Source organism: Bos indicus, chromosome 26 (assembly GCF_029378745.1).
Source record: "Bos indicus isolate NIAB-ARS_2022 breed Sahiwal x Tharparkar chromosome 26, NIAB-ARS_B.indTharparkar_mat_pri_1.0, whole genome shotgun sequence".
In the NCBI taxonomy this organism is placed as follows: domain Eukaryota; kingdom Metazoa; phylum Chordata; class Mammalia; order Artiodactyla; family Bovidae; genus Bos; species Bos indicus.
The window spans coordinates 7,981,322-7,997,549 of record NC_091785.1 but is presented as its reverse complement, the minus strand read 5'-3'; the positions used below and the strand labels follow the sequence as shown (position 1 = coordinate 7,997,549).

The 16,228-nt window shown below is 39.4% G+C and overlaps 1 protein-coding gene and 1 non-coding gene across 4 annotated transcripts in view; one reads left to right on the top strand and one right to left on the bottom strand.

Moving 5' to 3' along the window:
- PRKG1 (protein kinase cGMP-dependent 1) overlaps positions 1–16,228 on the top strand; it is a 1,416,234-nt gene that overhangs the window by 361,835 nt on the left and 1,038,171 nt on the right. The gene's annotated exons all lie outside the window — the stretch shown is intronic.
- On the bottom strand, positions 9,512–9,583 carry TRNAC-ACA (transfer RNA cysteine (anticodon ACA)). The gene has a single exon. It is a non-coding gene; the product is annotated as a tRNA-Cys (tRNA).

The window sequence follows — 16,228 nt, the reverse complement described above, 5'->3', positions numbered from 1 at the left end:
TCCACATAATGCCACTGTTTTAGATACGTGAAGCCAGTGAACTGACAGGGATTCTTAGTCATAGTCATCAGACAATATATGTCTTTTAGAAGCTTTGAACTGAGTCATTCTTGCTTTTCGTTCATAGTCATATCTGACTTTTTATAATTTTATGGACTGTAGCATGCCAGGCTCCTCTGTCCTCCACTATCTCCCAGAGTTTGCTCAGATTAATGTCCATTGAGTCTATGGTGCTATGTAACCATCTCATCCTCTGCTACCCCCTTCTCCTTTGACTTCAGTCTTTCCCAGCATCAGGGCCTTTTCCAAGGAGTTGGCTCTTTGCATCAGGTGGCCAGGATAACGGAGCTTCAACTTCAGCATCAGGCCTTCCAGTGATATTCAGGGTTGATGTCCTTTAGGATTGAACTGAAGATAGAGTTTAAGTGTCTCTCTGGGATTTATTTTTCAGGCAACTGCCTACTAAAATGGGTTGACTGTCTCACTAATCACTGCGTGTATGCTCAGTCACTCAGTCATGTCCACCTCTTTGCAACCCTGTGGACTGTAACCCACTAGGCTCCTCTGTCCATGGTATTTTTCAGGCAAGAATACTGGAGTGGGTTGCCATTTCCTCCTCCAGAGAATCTTTCTGACCCATGGGTCAAACTGGCATCTCCTGCAACTCGTGCATTGACAGGCAGATTCTTTACCACTGAATCACTACCTTCTCATAAAATGAAACAAGTGTTCAAATAACCATGGCTTTGCATATTTTGCAAAGTTGAAAAGGGAAATTTGCCTATCTAGTGACTAAAGTAAATAGCTTCAGAAATAAAACAAAAGGCAAAGATGTATTTTATAACTCACCATTCTATCCTGAAATACTTGGGAGTGAATCTTTTCTTCTAACAGGTTTAGTTACTGACATAAGTGATTTAGCAATAAATCGAGTATAATTGGATCCTAAGTACCTGCAGGTACAATTTGACCTGAGTTGTTTATTTCAATAACAGAAGAAAGCACTTCACCTTGTCTGCAGCTTGACTGCATTTTCTGGGAAGCAGATCAGGTCAAATGCTTCAGAAGAATGTTTTCTCTGGAAGAAGATGTCCTTTTATCTCAGAAATATTTAGTGGGATTTAATAAAAGCATTTTAATTTTTTTGTATATATGGTACAATTCAGTGCTTCAACAAGCACTGATTGGGAGGCTGTGGACATAAGCTTGTATTACATAGTCTCTGAGTCACATGTACCTCAATATTGCCCAGTTTTAGCTGTATAATTTGGAGAAGGCAATGGCACCCCACTCCAGTACTCTTGCCTAGAAAATCCCATGGATGGAGGAGCCTGGTTGGCTGCAGTCCATGGGGTTGTGAAGAGTCGGACACGACCGAGCGACTTCACTTTCACTTTTCACTTTCATGCATTGGAGAAGGAAATGGGAACCCACTCCAATGTTCTTGCCTGGAGAATCCCAGAGATGGCGGAGCCTGGTGGGCTGCCATCTATGGGGTCACACAGAGTCAGACACGACTGAAGCGACTTAGCAGCATCAGCAGCAGCAGCTGTATAATTAGAAGTAAGTTAATTCTAATTATACTTGTAATCCTCTAAGGCTCAGTTAGCTCATCTGTAAAATGGAGTTAATAGTGTAAGTTTTTATAGAGCAAGATTAAATGAGATAATGGATGAAACATGCTTTGCATAGTACCTGGCACTTAGAAAGCATGCACTATTTACTGTACTTGTTGTTATCTAGAGAGTTAATGAAATTACTTCTGTCTGGAGACTCTGTGAAACTTAATCATAATTGAAAATATGTAGAATAAATGCTAGTAAACCACAATATGGAGAGTCTTAGGAAATCTCCCATTGCATTAAATTCTGTTTTTTTATAGCAAGACTTTGCAACTCATTAGAGCTTTCCAGGGAGAAGGCAATGTCAACCCACTCCAGTACTCTTGCCTGGTAAATCCCATGGACGGAGGAGCCTGGTGGGCTGCAGTCCATGGGGTCGCTAGGAGTCAGACACGACTGAGCGACTTCACTTTTACTTTTCACTTTCATGCATTGGAGAAGGAAATGGCAACCCACTCCGGTATCTTGCCTGGAGAATCCCAGGGACGGGGGAGCCTGGTGGGCTGCCGTCTATGGGGTCGCACAGAGTTGGACATGACTGAAGCAACTTAGCAGCAGCAGCAGAGCTTTCCAGGTGACTCAGTGCTGAAAAATCCACCTGCTAATACAGGAGACTTGGATTTGATCCCAGGGTTGGGAAGATCTCCTGAAGGAGGAAACCGCAATTGACTCCTGTATTCTTGCTTAGAGAATCCCATGGACAGAGGAGCCCGGCAGGCTACAGTCCATGGGGTCACAAAGAGGCAGACGTGACTTAGCAACTGAGCACATATGTGCAATTCAGTATATCTCAGCACATCTCACTTGAAGTAGCCTCATTTCAAGCCCTTACTAACTCCATGAAGCTGCCATATTGAATACAATCACCACCTTTGAGCTCTCAATTGAATAATTCTTTATCTGGAGATGAACTCAGCTGGAAAGAGAAACTCGGCTTTGCTTGTCATTCCTGAGGCCAGTGACAGCTGTGCTTTTCTCTGTTACTGAAAGAAGCTTCGGTGTCAATATTAGAAAAAAACAACACACATTTCTCACCCTGAGAGAGTCAACCTGAATAAGTACGGCCAATCACTCTTTTCCTTACCTTTGTGTAAATCTGGAAAGTGCTTCGTTCTTTAGTTTGACATGACCCTGGTCTCCAGAATGTGAAAAATACAACAAAACTGCCTGCCTTTGAATATAATAAAGCTGTCTTTCCTGGTCCAAGGACTTATTGCCTGGGCAGTAGTGTGGTTCTTATTGTAGTGCTCAGGACAGCAAAGAATATATAGACAAAAGAAGAAAATAATAGCAAAAGAATCCACCTACCTGCCAACATTTTCTAAAGGCCAACTGTGTGTCAGGATGTGTGTTAAGTCTTATACACACATCATCAAAATCAGTGGAATATAGTATTTTTAAAACCATATGTTCTAAAAATTTATAGGGAAAAACCCACTTATGTAGATGAGCTATTTGAAAGCTAAGGTCAAGCATTATTTTATTTCTTAAAAGCACCTTAGATACGATGGTGTGCAGTTAAATCTTGGACCTTATCAGGCAGAGTTGTTTATTAAACATCTTTCTTCTTACTCCTAAAGGCTCATAAATACACTAAGTATGCCTTTTCCTTATGCTGTTCCTAACAACTCGATGTTGTTATTTTAATCAGATCAGATCAGATCAGTCGCTCAGTCATGTCCGACTCTTTGCAACCCCATGAATCGCAGCATGCCAGGCCTCCCTGTCCATCACCAACTCCCGGAGTTCACTGAGACTCACATTCATTGAGTCAGTGATGCCATCCAGTCATCTCATCCTCTGTCATCCCCTTCTCCTCCTGCCCCCAATCCCTCCCAGCATCAGAGTCTTTTCCAATGAGTCAACCCTTCGCATGAGGTGGCCAAAGTACTGGAGTTTCAGCTTTAGTATCATTCCTTCCAAAGAAATCCCAGGGCTGATCTCCTTCAGAATGGACTGGTTGGATCTCCTTGCAGTCCAAGGGACTCTCAAGAGTCTTCTCCAACACCACAGTTCAAAAGCATCAATTCTTCGGCGCTCAGCCTTCTTCACTAAAAAATATTTATTGAACTGTTACTGTGCAGCAGACATGACATAAAGACTTTCTATATATTATCTCATTTAATCCCACAAAACCCTAGATAATAGATACTATTTTTATATTACTCACATATGGAAAAAAATAGATACTGAGTGAAATTAACAATAAAAGCAACAAGCAAGGCCTCTCCCATTATCACACAGTTAATAATTGACAGAGGTGAGATTCCAGTTCAGGTCTGTCCAGCACCAAATCCTTGACCTATACATTAACCTACACTGCATAGAATTATTTAGGTAATTAATGCCTCATGACAGGTGCATTTTTATATAAGAAAGTATAGGCACATTACACTTCCCTGAATACACACACACACAAACACACACACACACACATATACTATATATATATGGAAGGTCTTTTGTGAGCATTCTATTAAAAAGCACAGTATTATTATGATGTGATATATTTGTGTATAACACAGTTATAATTACCTTTTTATCTGTTATGGAAAAATATTTAGATTATTTAGATTGAGACAAGAAGCTCTCACCATAGCTAACACTAAACTTATTTAGTTAAGTATCAATTAAAAGTGCAGCCTCTAGAATCAGATAACCTAGGTTAAAATTCTAGCACATATCAATTCCCACTTGGTGAGTAATCAGAATCAATTTATTTAACTTCCCTAAACTAGTTTTCTCATCTATAAAATGGAAATAACAACAGCTGTGCTGTATGCTTAGTCATTCAGTTGTGTCTGACTTTTTGAGACCCCACAGACTGCAGCCTCCCAGGCTTCTCTGTCCATGGGGATTCTCCAGGCAAGAATACTGGAGTGGGTTGACATGCCCTCCTCCAGGGGATCTTCCCAACCCAGGGGTCAAAACCAGGTCTCCTGCGTTGCAGGCAGGTTTTTTATTCCCTGAGCCACCAGGAAAGTCCAATAGTAGACTTTGATGAGGACTAAATGAGTTAGGTATATAAAACACATAGGTCCATGAATGTTAGCTTTGTTATTGTAGTGATTAAGCTTGCATCTATTTTTGATTTCAACAAAATGCCAACAATCCTTAGAAGAGAATGCTTTTATCCTTTATTTTTTAGAGAAGGGGGGTAATGCTATTTGCCAGATACTGATTTTGATTTCACAGTAATCTGTGGAAGCTGCTGGCTCCTCTCATCTTGTGTCACAGGTCAAGAACTGTCCACCTACACTTGATGTTTGTGGCTTGCACTTAAGTTACTGGGATTGCCTAAAATCATGTGACCTGAGACAGTTGAATAGACATACAATTATATGTTTCTATTACAGGACTAAGATCCTTATCTGAAAGGTAATAGTCTGTAAATTCTCAATTTATTTTACCATTCACACTTTAAATTAGTTGTGAACACTGGTAAAAGTTTAAATGCAACTACTGACCTCATTTCAGTTTTCAAGTCAACTCGCATATTTTTGAAGTGACAGCACTTATTAGATAACAGAGTTATTGGTTTATCAACGTGGGTCTGGATATGAGGTCTGGCGTTCCTCTGACTCCTTAAATTTCTCCAGCCACACATTTCTGAAGATTATAGAATACATGAGTAAATAGGTTTCTGGGACGTAACCACTCCAGTTCTGAAGTAATTTTTCTTTATTAATATCCTGAAGATTATTAAATTAATGGGAACAAAATAGTCAAGTAATTACTCCAGAGATCCTGAAAGATACAATTTAGGTTTGCAACCTTTGTCTTTGAAAAAACTGGGTAAATGTATTTCTTTATACCTGAGCAAGAAGAGACTGACTAGAGTTAAAAACAAAAGTTACTTTCAACATGAAGCTTTATCATAACATAAGCCTCTACTTACTGACTTTCATGTGAGCTAGAAGAATAACTTTCCCGGTGCTTTTTCCTTTATGCGTATGTTATTGTGTTGAGTCACTTAAATATCTGCAGTCTTCACTGTAAATTAAAAACATTGCCTTCTTACAAAAAGTTAGAATTATTGCGTGGAATCAAAGAATTAATAGAAACTATACTCAATGTTCTGTAATAATTTATTAGGGAAACTATTCTGAAAAATAATATATATGTATATAACTGAATCATTTGGCTGTACCTGACACTAATATAACCATTATAAATCAACTATACTTCAACAAAAGAAAAAAAAACAGAAAAAAAATTATTAAAATATTTTAAAATATTTGCAATCGTATTACTTTGGCCAGCTTTCTTATTTTCTTGCAAATAAATGTGTTCACTTCATATGTTCTGTTGCCCATAAAATGTGTTTACTACTCTGAAACATGCATGCTCAGTCGTATCCGACTCTTTGAGATCTTATGGACTGTAGCCTGCCAGGCTCTTCTATCCATGGAATTCTCCAGGCAAGAATACTGGAGTGGATTGCCACTTCCTACTCCAGAGGATATTCCTGATTCAGGGATCAAATCGACATCTCCTGCTACTCCTGCATTGGAAGGTGGATTCTTTACCACTGGGCCACCTGGGAAGAGCAGAGGACAATTACTAGTAGTTTCAGAAAGAATGAAGCAGCTGGGCTAAAGTGGAAACAGCGCTTAGTTGTGGACGTGTCTGGTGGTAAAAGTAAGTCTGATGATGTAAAGTACAATATTGTGTTGAATCTGGAATGTTAGGTCCACGAATCAAGGTAAACTGGACATGGTCAAGCAAGGTTGAACATCAACATCTTAGAAATAAGTGAACTAGAACAGACAGGAATGGGTGAATTTAATTTATATGAACATTATATCTGCTACCATGGGAAAGAATCCCTTAGAAGAAATGGAGTAGCCCTCATAGTCCACAAAAGAGTCTGAAATGCAGTAATTGGGTACAAGGTCAAAAACGACAGAATAATCTTGGTTCATTTCCAGGGCAAACCATTCAACATCACACTAATCCAAGTCTATGCTCCAATCACTAATGCCATAGAAGCTAAAGTTGACCTGTAAGACCTCCTAGAACTAACACCAAAAAAAAAAAAAAATGATGTATTTTTCATCATAGGAGATTAGAAAGCAAAGTTGGAGGTCAAGAGATACTCAGAATAACAGACACGTTTGACCTTGGAGTACAGAGTGAAGCAAGGCAAAGGCTAACAGAGTTTTGTCAAGAGAACACCCTGGTCATAGCAAACACTCTTTCCAACAACCCAAGAGATGACTCCACACATGAACATCACCAGATAGTTAATACTAAAAAAAGATTGATTATGTTCTTTGCAGCCAAAGATAGAGAAGCCCTATACAGTCAGCAAAAACACAACCAGGAACTGACTGTGGCTCAGATCATGAGCTCCTTGTTGCAAAATGTGGGCTTAAATTGAAGAAATTAGGGAAAACCACTAGGCCATTCAGTATTACCCAAATCAAATCCCTTATGGTTATACAGTGGAGGTGATGAATAGATTCAAAGGGTTAGATTTGGTAGACAGAGTGCCTGAATAACTATGTACAAAGATTCATAACATTGTACAGGAGGCAGTGACCAAAACCATTCCCAAAGAAAAAGAAATGCAGTAAGGCAAAGCTGTTGTCTGAAGAGGCTCTACAAATAGGTGAGGAAAGAAGAGAAGTGGAAGGCAAGGGAGAAAGGGAAACATTTACCAAACTGAATGCACAGTTCCAGGGAATGACCCGGAGAGATAAGAAGGCCTTCTTAAATAAGCAATGCAAAGAAGTAGAGGAAAACTATAGAAAAGGGGAACACTAGAGATCTCTCCAAGAAAACAAGATAGCAAGAGAGCATTTTGTGTAAGGATGGGCACAATAAAGGACAGAAATGGTTTGGACCTAACAAAGCAGAAGAAATTAAGACGAGGTGGCGAGAAGACACAGAAGAACTACACAAAAATAAAACCTAACAACAACAACAACAGAAATAAACAGCAGTCTTAATGACCCAGATAACCACAGTGGTCTGTTCCCTCACCTGGAACTGAACATCTTGGAGCGTGAAGTCGAGGGATCCTTAGGAAGCATTACTATGAACAAAGCTAGTGGAAATGACATAATTCCAGCTGATCTGTTTAAAATCCTAAAAGATGATGTTTCATTCATTGAATGAAGACCTGCATTCAATATCAGCAAATTTGGAAAACTCAGCAGTGGCCATAGCACTGGAAAAAGTCAGATTTCATTCCAGTTGCAAAGAAGGGCAATGTCAAAGAATGTTCAAACTACCATGCAACTGCTCCCTTCACGTGCTAGGAAGGTTATGCTCAAAATCTTTCAAGCTAGGCTTCAATAATATGTGAACCAAGAACTACCAAGATATACAAGTTGTATTTAGAAAAGGCAGAGCAACAAGAGATCAAATATTCAATATTCATTGGATCGTGGAGAAAGCAATGGAGTTCCAGAAAAAACATCTACTTCTGCTTTATTGACTATGCAAAGCTTTTGGGTGGATCACAGTGAACCGTGGAAAATTCCTAAAGATAGGAGTACAAGACCACCTTCTCTGTCTCCTGAGAAACCTGTATGCAGGTCAAGAAGCAATGGTTAGAACTGGACATGGAACAACTGACTGGTTCAATATTGGACTGGAGTATGACAAGGATATATATTGCCACCCTCTTTATTTAACTTATAAGCAAAGTACATCATGTGAAATGCTGGGCTGGATGATGAATCACAAGCTGGAACTGAAGATTCCTGGGAAAAATATCAACAACTTCAGATATGCAGATAATACCACTCTAATGGCAGAAAGTGAAGAGGAACTAAAGAGCTTCTTGATGAGAGTGAAAGAGGAGAGTGAAAAAATTTCCTTGAAATAATATGAAAAATAATATGAAAAAACTTAAGATCAATGCTACTGGTCCAATCTCTTAATGCACTTAATTACTTAATGCACTTAATGCAAGTGCACTTAATGCACTTAATGCACTTAATGCACAATCACTTAATGTCACTTAATGCAAGTGACAGATTTTATTTTCTTGGGCTCCATGATAACTGGGGATGGTGCTGCAGCCATGAAATTCAAAGATACTTGCTCCTTGGAAGGAAATACAGCATATTAGAAAGCAGATATATCACTTTTTCAATAAAGGTCCATATAGTGAAAGCTATAATTTTTGTGGTAGTCCTGTATGGATGTGAGAGTTGAACCATAAAGAAAGCTGACCATAAAGAAAAATTGATGCTTTCAAATTGTGGTGCTACAGAAAACTCTTGAGAATCCCTTGCACTGCAAGGAAATCAAATCAGTTAATCCTAAAGGAAATCAACTCTGAATATGCATTGAAAGACTGATGCTGAAGCTGAAGCTCTTTTACTTTGGCCTTCTGATGCAAAGAACTGACTCATTTGAAAAGACCCTGATTCTGGGAAAGATGAAGGCAAAAGGAAAAGGGGGCAGCAGAGGATGAGATGGTTAGATATCATCATCAACTCAATAGACATGTGTTTGATAGGAGATAGTGGAGGACATAGGACCCTGGCATGCTGCAGTCCATGGAGTCACAAAAAGCCAGACATGACTTAGTGAATGAACAATAATGATATTCTAAGACATTATAAGAAAATTAACATAAGAATGAATAATGCATCTGAATCTTATGGACTGTTTATCATCTAATGGAGAACCTAAAGAAACATAGCCTAGCTCATGAAAAGTAACATCTGTTGTTGTCAAATTAAAAATTAAATTAATCAAGATGGCCAAAAATGTAGGTTTCTTAACTAAATGAGTGAGTAGTGAAGTCGCTCAGTTGTGTCTGACCCTTTGCAACCCCATGGACTGTAGCCCGCCAGGCTCTTGCATCCGTGGGATTCTCCAGGCAAAAGTACTGGAGTGGGATGCCATTTCCTTCTCCAGGGGGGATCTTCCCAACCCAGGGATCGAACCTGGGTCTCCCGCATTGTAGGCAGATGCTTTACCATCTGAGCCACCAGGGAAGTCCCAAGTAACTAAGAACTCTTCCTTAAACTGGCTTGTTTCAGTGTGCTTTTAGATTGTTACTGTGGCCTAATGAGTGCTTTTGAAGTATAATACTGAAGAGGAAATATAAAAAGGTCATGGTTGTCATGCATTGTAATTATAATCACCTACAAATATTTACTGAACATCTACTCTGAACAAGGCCCTCCAGTAAATGCAATCATGCCCTCAAATAAATATTCCTGTGGTAAACATTTTGTGACATGAAATATTAATGAAAGGGAAGATTTTCCTCCTCAAAATGGATAGATATCGATTAAGTCCATTAAAGTTGTGTGAACAAATATGAAAACATGTCTGGGAGGCTTTGGAAGATTTTTTAAAAGGTTTGTCCATCCTTTCTAGACCCATCTTGAAATGCTTGAAAAAAATTTTTTTTCAGGAAAAGAAAAATGAAAAATAATACATTACCGAAAATCACAAGAGTTCCGTGGGAGAAAACATATGCAGTAGTGCCCACAATAAACAAGGTTTTAACCTGGGAAATGAACCAGCTTATGTAACCTGGTGGAGGACCTTGACTGCTCCCAATTCAAATTTCCAATTGAAGAAAATGTGTGTTAAATTGAAAAAGGTGAAGATCAGCTCTTTAGAGCATTTTAGTAATTTTTAGTTTAGCTCTGATGAATATATTTCAAAGGCCAAAACTTAGGTAAAGTTAAGAACTGTTGAAGGGACAGTTTTGATCAGAGGAAGACTATGTGAGGATAAACAACTCATGAAGGTGAACGTTAGCTAGTGGAAAAGAAAATGAAGATCGTGTTAAGTCAGTGACTGTAGGTGAACTCTGGGACTTCCTTTCACAGCTTATGCAGAGGGGGAGAGAGTGAGTTTCTGTGGATCTACTCTTTCTACCCCTGAAACAGTGCAGATTCTTTATCCACATGATCTCACTGACCCTAACCATTAGCGTCTCTGCCAAAATCTGAGAAGAGGTGAAGGCTTGTTCTCCTGGTGCCTTGTGGAAAGAGCTCTAGGTTCCACGTCACCCAGGAGGCCTGTGGCTGGGCTCTGTGCCATTCCCATCACTAGGCGATGGGACAGGGGCCAGCAGTAGTTAGCATGTACCCAGTACCAACTAAATGCAGAGAGCTCTAAGCTTTTTCATGAGTTATCTTCTTTACCTCACAATGATAGTTATTGTCCCATCTTACAGATGACAGACATTGCTGAGGTTCAGGAGGTTATATAACTTTCCCAAAGCCACACAGTGGTTGACCTTATGGTCTTACTTAAACGTAGCATATTTTTAACCACTATGTCAAAGCCACTTCTTAAAGCTGATGGTGTAAGTTCATCAAGTATTCAGGCAGATGGGTTCAGCCCAAATAACCTGGGCTTTGGAGACAGTGTGGGCTCAAATCCCATCTTTGGCACCTACTTAGTTTCAAACTTACAGTATCTAACTCAATCTTGAGTACTGGTTTTCTTAATTTCTGTAAAAGTAATAAAAATAGCTAAAATTAAGTGCTTACTATATATCAGATGCTACTCCAAATATATTGTGAATGAACTCAGTACTCTTGACAATACAATTATGAGATAGATACTATTGTTATCATCATCAGTTTTATTTTTTTATTTTCCTTTATTTTTTTAAATTTAAATTTATTTATTTTAATTGGAGGCTAGTTACTTTACAGTATTATATTGGTTTTGCCATACATCAACATGAATCCGCCACAGGTGTACATGTGTTCCCAATCCTGAACCCCTCCTCCCACTTCCCTCCCCATACCATCCCTCTGGGTCATCCCAGAGCACCAGCCCCAAGCATCCTGTATCCTGCATCGAACCTGGACTGGCGATCCATTTCATATATGATATTCTACATGTTTCAATGCCATTCTCCCAAATCATCCCACCCTCTCCCTCTCCCACAGAGTCCAAAAGACTGTTCTATACATCTGTGTCTCTTTTGCTGTCTTGCGTACAAGATTATCATTACCATCTTTCTAAATTCCATATATATGCGTTAGTATACTGTATTGGTGTTTTTCTTTCTGGCTTACTTCACTCTGTATAATAGGCTCCAGTTTCATCCACCTCATTAAAACTGATTCAAATGTATTCTTTTTAATGACTGAGTAATACTCCATTGTGTATATGTACCACAGCTTTCTTATCCATTCGTCTGCTGATGGGCATCTAGGTTGCTTCCATGTCCTGGCTATTATAAACTGTGCTGTGATGAACATTGGGGTACACGTGTCTCTTTCAATTCTGGTTTCCTCAGTGTGTATGCCCAGCAGTGGGATTGCTGGGTCATAAGGCAGTTCTATTTCCAGTTTTTTAAGGAATCTCCACACTGTTCTCCATAGTGGCTGTACTAGTTTGCATTCCCACCAACAGTGTAAGAGGGTTCCCTTTTCTCCACATCCTCTCCAGCATTTATTGCTTGTAGACTTTTGGATAGCAGCCATTCTGACTGGCGTGAAATGGTACCTCATAGTAGTTTTGATTTGCATTTCTCTGATAATGAGTGATGCTGAGCATCTTTTCATGTGTTTGTTAGCCATCTGTATGTCTTCTTTGGAGAAATGTCTATTTAGTTCTTTGGCCCATTTTCTGATTGGATCATTTATTTTTCTGGAATTGAGCTGTAGGAGTTGCTTGTATATTTTTGAGATTAGTTGTTTGTCAGTTGCTTCATTTGCTATTATTTTCTCCCATTCTGTAGGCTGTCTTTTCACCTTGCTTATAATTTCCTTTGTTGTGCAGAAGCTTTTAATTTTAATTAGGTCCCATTTATTTTTGCTTTTATTTCCAATATTCTGGGAGGTGGGTCATAGAAGTTCCTGCTGTGATTTATGTCAGAGAGTGTTTCATTTATTTTTATTTAAATTTTTATTTTATGTTGAGGCATAGTTGCTTAACAGTGTTGTATTTCAGGTGTACAGTAAAGTGATTGAGTTATACGTATTCAAGTTTCTATTCTTTTTCAAATTATTTTCCCATTTAGACCATTACATAGTATTGAACACAGTTCCCTGTGCTGTACGATAGGACTTTGTTGGTTATCTATTTTAGATATGGCAGAAAGTGCATGTCCACCCCAAACTCCCAGTCTGTGCCTCCCTCCCATCCTTTTCCCCTGGTAACCATAAGTTCATTCTCTAAGGCTGTGAGTCTTTTTCTGTTTTATAAATAAGTTCATCTGTATTATTCTTTTAGATTCCACATATAAGTGACATCATAAGACATTTGTCTTTTTCTCCAGCTTCACTTAGTATGATAATCTCCAGGTCTGTCCATGTTGCTGCGTATTATTATCACCAATTTTAGATTAAGAAACAAAGGTCCAGAGAGGTTGAGTGCCCATAGTCATTCAACATCTAAATGACAGTCCTGAGGTTCAGGTCAGTTCAGTTCTGTTCAGTCACTCAGTTGTGTCCGACTCTTTGCGACCCCATGAATTGTAGCACGCCAGGCTTCCCTGTCCATCACCAATTCCCGGAGTGCACACAAACTCATGTACATTGAGTCAGTGATGCCATCCAGACATCTCATCCTCTGTCATCCCCTTTTCCTTCTGCCCCCAATCCCTCCCAGCATCAGAGTCTTTTCCAATGAGTCAACTCTTTACATGAGGTGGCCAAAGTACTGGAGTTTCAGCTTTAGCATCATTCCTTCCAAAGAACTCCCAGGGCTGATGTCCTTCAGAATGGACTGGTTGGATCTCCTTGCAGTCCAAGGGACTCTCAAGAGTCTTCTCCAACACCACAGTTCAAAAGCATCAATTCTTCAGCACTCAGCCTTCTTCACAGTCCAACTCTCACATCCATACATGACCACAGGAAAAACCATAGCCTTGACTAGATGGATCTTTGTTGGCAAAATAATGTCTCTGCTTTTCAATATGCTATCTAGGTTGGTCATAACTTTCCTTCCAAGGAGTAAGCGTCTTTTAATTTCATGGCTGCGGTCACCATCTGCAGTGATTTTGTAGCCAAAATAAAGTCAGCCCCTGTTTCCACTGTTTCCCCACCTATTTCCCATGAAGTTATGGGACCAGATGCCATGATTTTAGTTTTCAGAATGTTGAGCTTTAAGCCAACTTTTTCACTCTCCTCTTTCACTTTCATCAAGAGGCTTTTTAGTTCCTCTTTATTTTCTGCCATAAGGGTGGTGTCATCTGCATATCTGAGGTTATTGATATTTCTCCTGGCAACCTTGATTCCAGCTTGTGCTTCTTCCAGCCCAGCATTTCTCATGATGTACTCTTCGTATAAGTTAAATAAGCAGGGTGACAATATACAGCCTTGATGTACTCCTTTTCCTATTTGGAACCAGTGTGTTGTTCCACGTCCAGTTCTAACTGTTGCTTCCTGACCTGCATATAGGTTTCTCAAGAGGCAGGTCAAGTGCTCTGCTATTCCCATCTCTTTCAGAATTTTCCACAGTTGATTGTGATCCACACAGTCAAAGGCTTTGGCATAGTCAATAAACTAGAAATAGATGTTTTTTGGAATTCTCTTCCTTTTTCAATGATCCAGTGGATGTTGACAATTTGATCTCGGGTTCCTCTGCCTTTTCTAAAACCAGCTTGAAGTTCATGGTTCATGCCTGAGGTTCAAACCTGCACAATATCTGGTAGAAAAACAGCTTGACATGTTTAATGTCTCCACCACTAAGTATGAATGTCCATCCCATCCCTGTCCATACAAAATTTATGTGTAAAAACATTTCAACCCTTTTTCCTGGGTTTCTAAAAGTAAAAAAAAAAAAAGTGCTGGACATACCACTTCCGTGCTCTTCCAACATCACAGATCATGTTCTCGCTGAGAGGTCATACAGATGGGGGACTGGAGACGTGAGTTGTTCTGAGAGTGGTCTTTCACCAGGTATTTTTTCTGGATCTTTCTCTTTCTCCTTGTTCTCAGTGGCTTGTCACTTTGTGCCTGCATCATGATATCAGTCCCCAACCTAGTCTCTGAGCTGCCATACTTGTTCTGCTAATTGCATTTTTAAATAGTACCCTTTGTTATTAAAAAGAAAGAATGAAAGAAAGAAACGGAAAACAAATCCACACAAACCAACTGTGTCACTCCATCTCTGCACACGATCAACTCAGAAAGTCATAGTTGCCTCCAGGTGCCCTTAGGACAAAGTCAGAACTCTTTACTACAACCTTCCACATCTCGCCTCTTGCCCTGGCCCTCTTCACACGCTGGTCCTTCAGCCTGTTAGATACTCGTGCCTTCTACACACACACAAGCACACACACACTTACCGTCTTTGCTAGAGTAACCCCTCCTGCCACCCTCAGATCTTAATGGCATTTTCTTTAGCTTGTGTCTCTTTTCTTCTAGTCCACATCAGATGCCTCTCCGAGTCATGTGCTCCCACTACCAAAAGTTAATTTTCTTCTCCTTCTAGAATGTAGGACCTATGAGAGAACAGACTGTCTGGGATACAATAGACACTCAATAAACATTTATTAACAATGAGGGATGGATAGGTGGATGGATGGAAGGAGGGAAATAGTAATTTATGACGCTTGAAATAGAAATACCTCCTTTTAGGATCCTTCCTGTGCCTCTGTATTTCAGAGTCTCATTTCTTCTCTTCCGAAGCCTCTTTTCAGCTAAGTCAGGCTTTTGCTTCTTCATCCCCAATACAATTAATCAATTTCCAAGACCAACTTTTATCTAGTTAAGCCCACTGAGAACTTCCACACATTCCTAAAATCTGTCACATTGAATGGCAGAGGGTATAGGAGGAAAGCTGAGGCAGCTTTTGCTTTCACAGAAACAAAGATGGGGTCAAAATTAAAGGAGTTCAAATAGGAACCTGGTGACTAAAGTGGCTCTGATTAGATGAGAGTGGAGGAATGCAGGCGATCAGGGTGCCTGAGAGTTAATGTAAGACAAAGTTTTTACCTAGGCATGGTGTGTGTACTTTGCCTTTTCTCTTAAAGAAAGAACAAAATTGTATATATATATATATATAATTTTATTTTATTTATTTTTTTGCTATTCTCATTTTATTTTATTTTTATTTTCTTTTTTTTAATTTAATTTTATTTTTTAACTTTACAATATTGTATTGGTTTTGCCATATATCAAAATGAATCTGCCACAGATATACATGTGTTCCCCATCCTGAACCCTCCTCCCTCCACCCTCCCCATACCATCCCTCTGGGTCGTCCCAGTGCACCAGCCCCAAGCATCCAGTATCCTGCATCAAACCTGGACTGGCAACTCGTTTCATATATGATACTATACATGTTTAAATGCTATTCTCCCAAATCATCCCACCCTCTCCCTCTCCCACAGAGTCCAAAAGACTGTTCTATACATCAGTGTCTCTTTTGCTGTCTCATATACGGGGTTATTGTTACCATCTTTCTAAATTCCATATATATGTGTTAGTATACTGTATTGGTGTTTTTCTTTCTGGGTTACTTCACTCTGTATAACAGGCTCCAGTTTCATCCACCTCATTAGAACTGATTCAAATGGATTCTTTTTAATGGCTGAGTAATACTCCATTGTGTATATGTACCACCGCTCTCTTATCCATTCATCTGCTGATGGGCATCTAGGTTGCTTCCATGTCCTGGCTATTATAAACAGTGCTGAGATGAACATTGGGGTA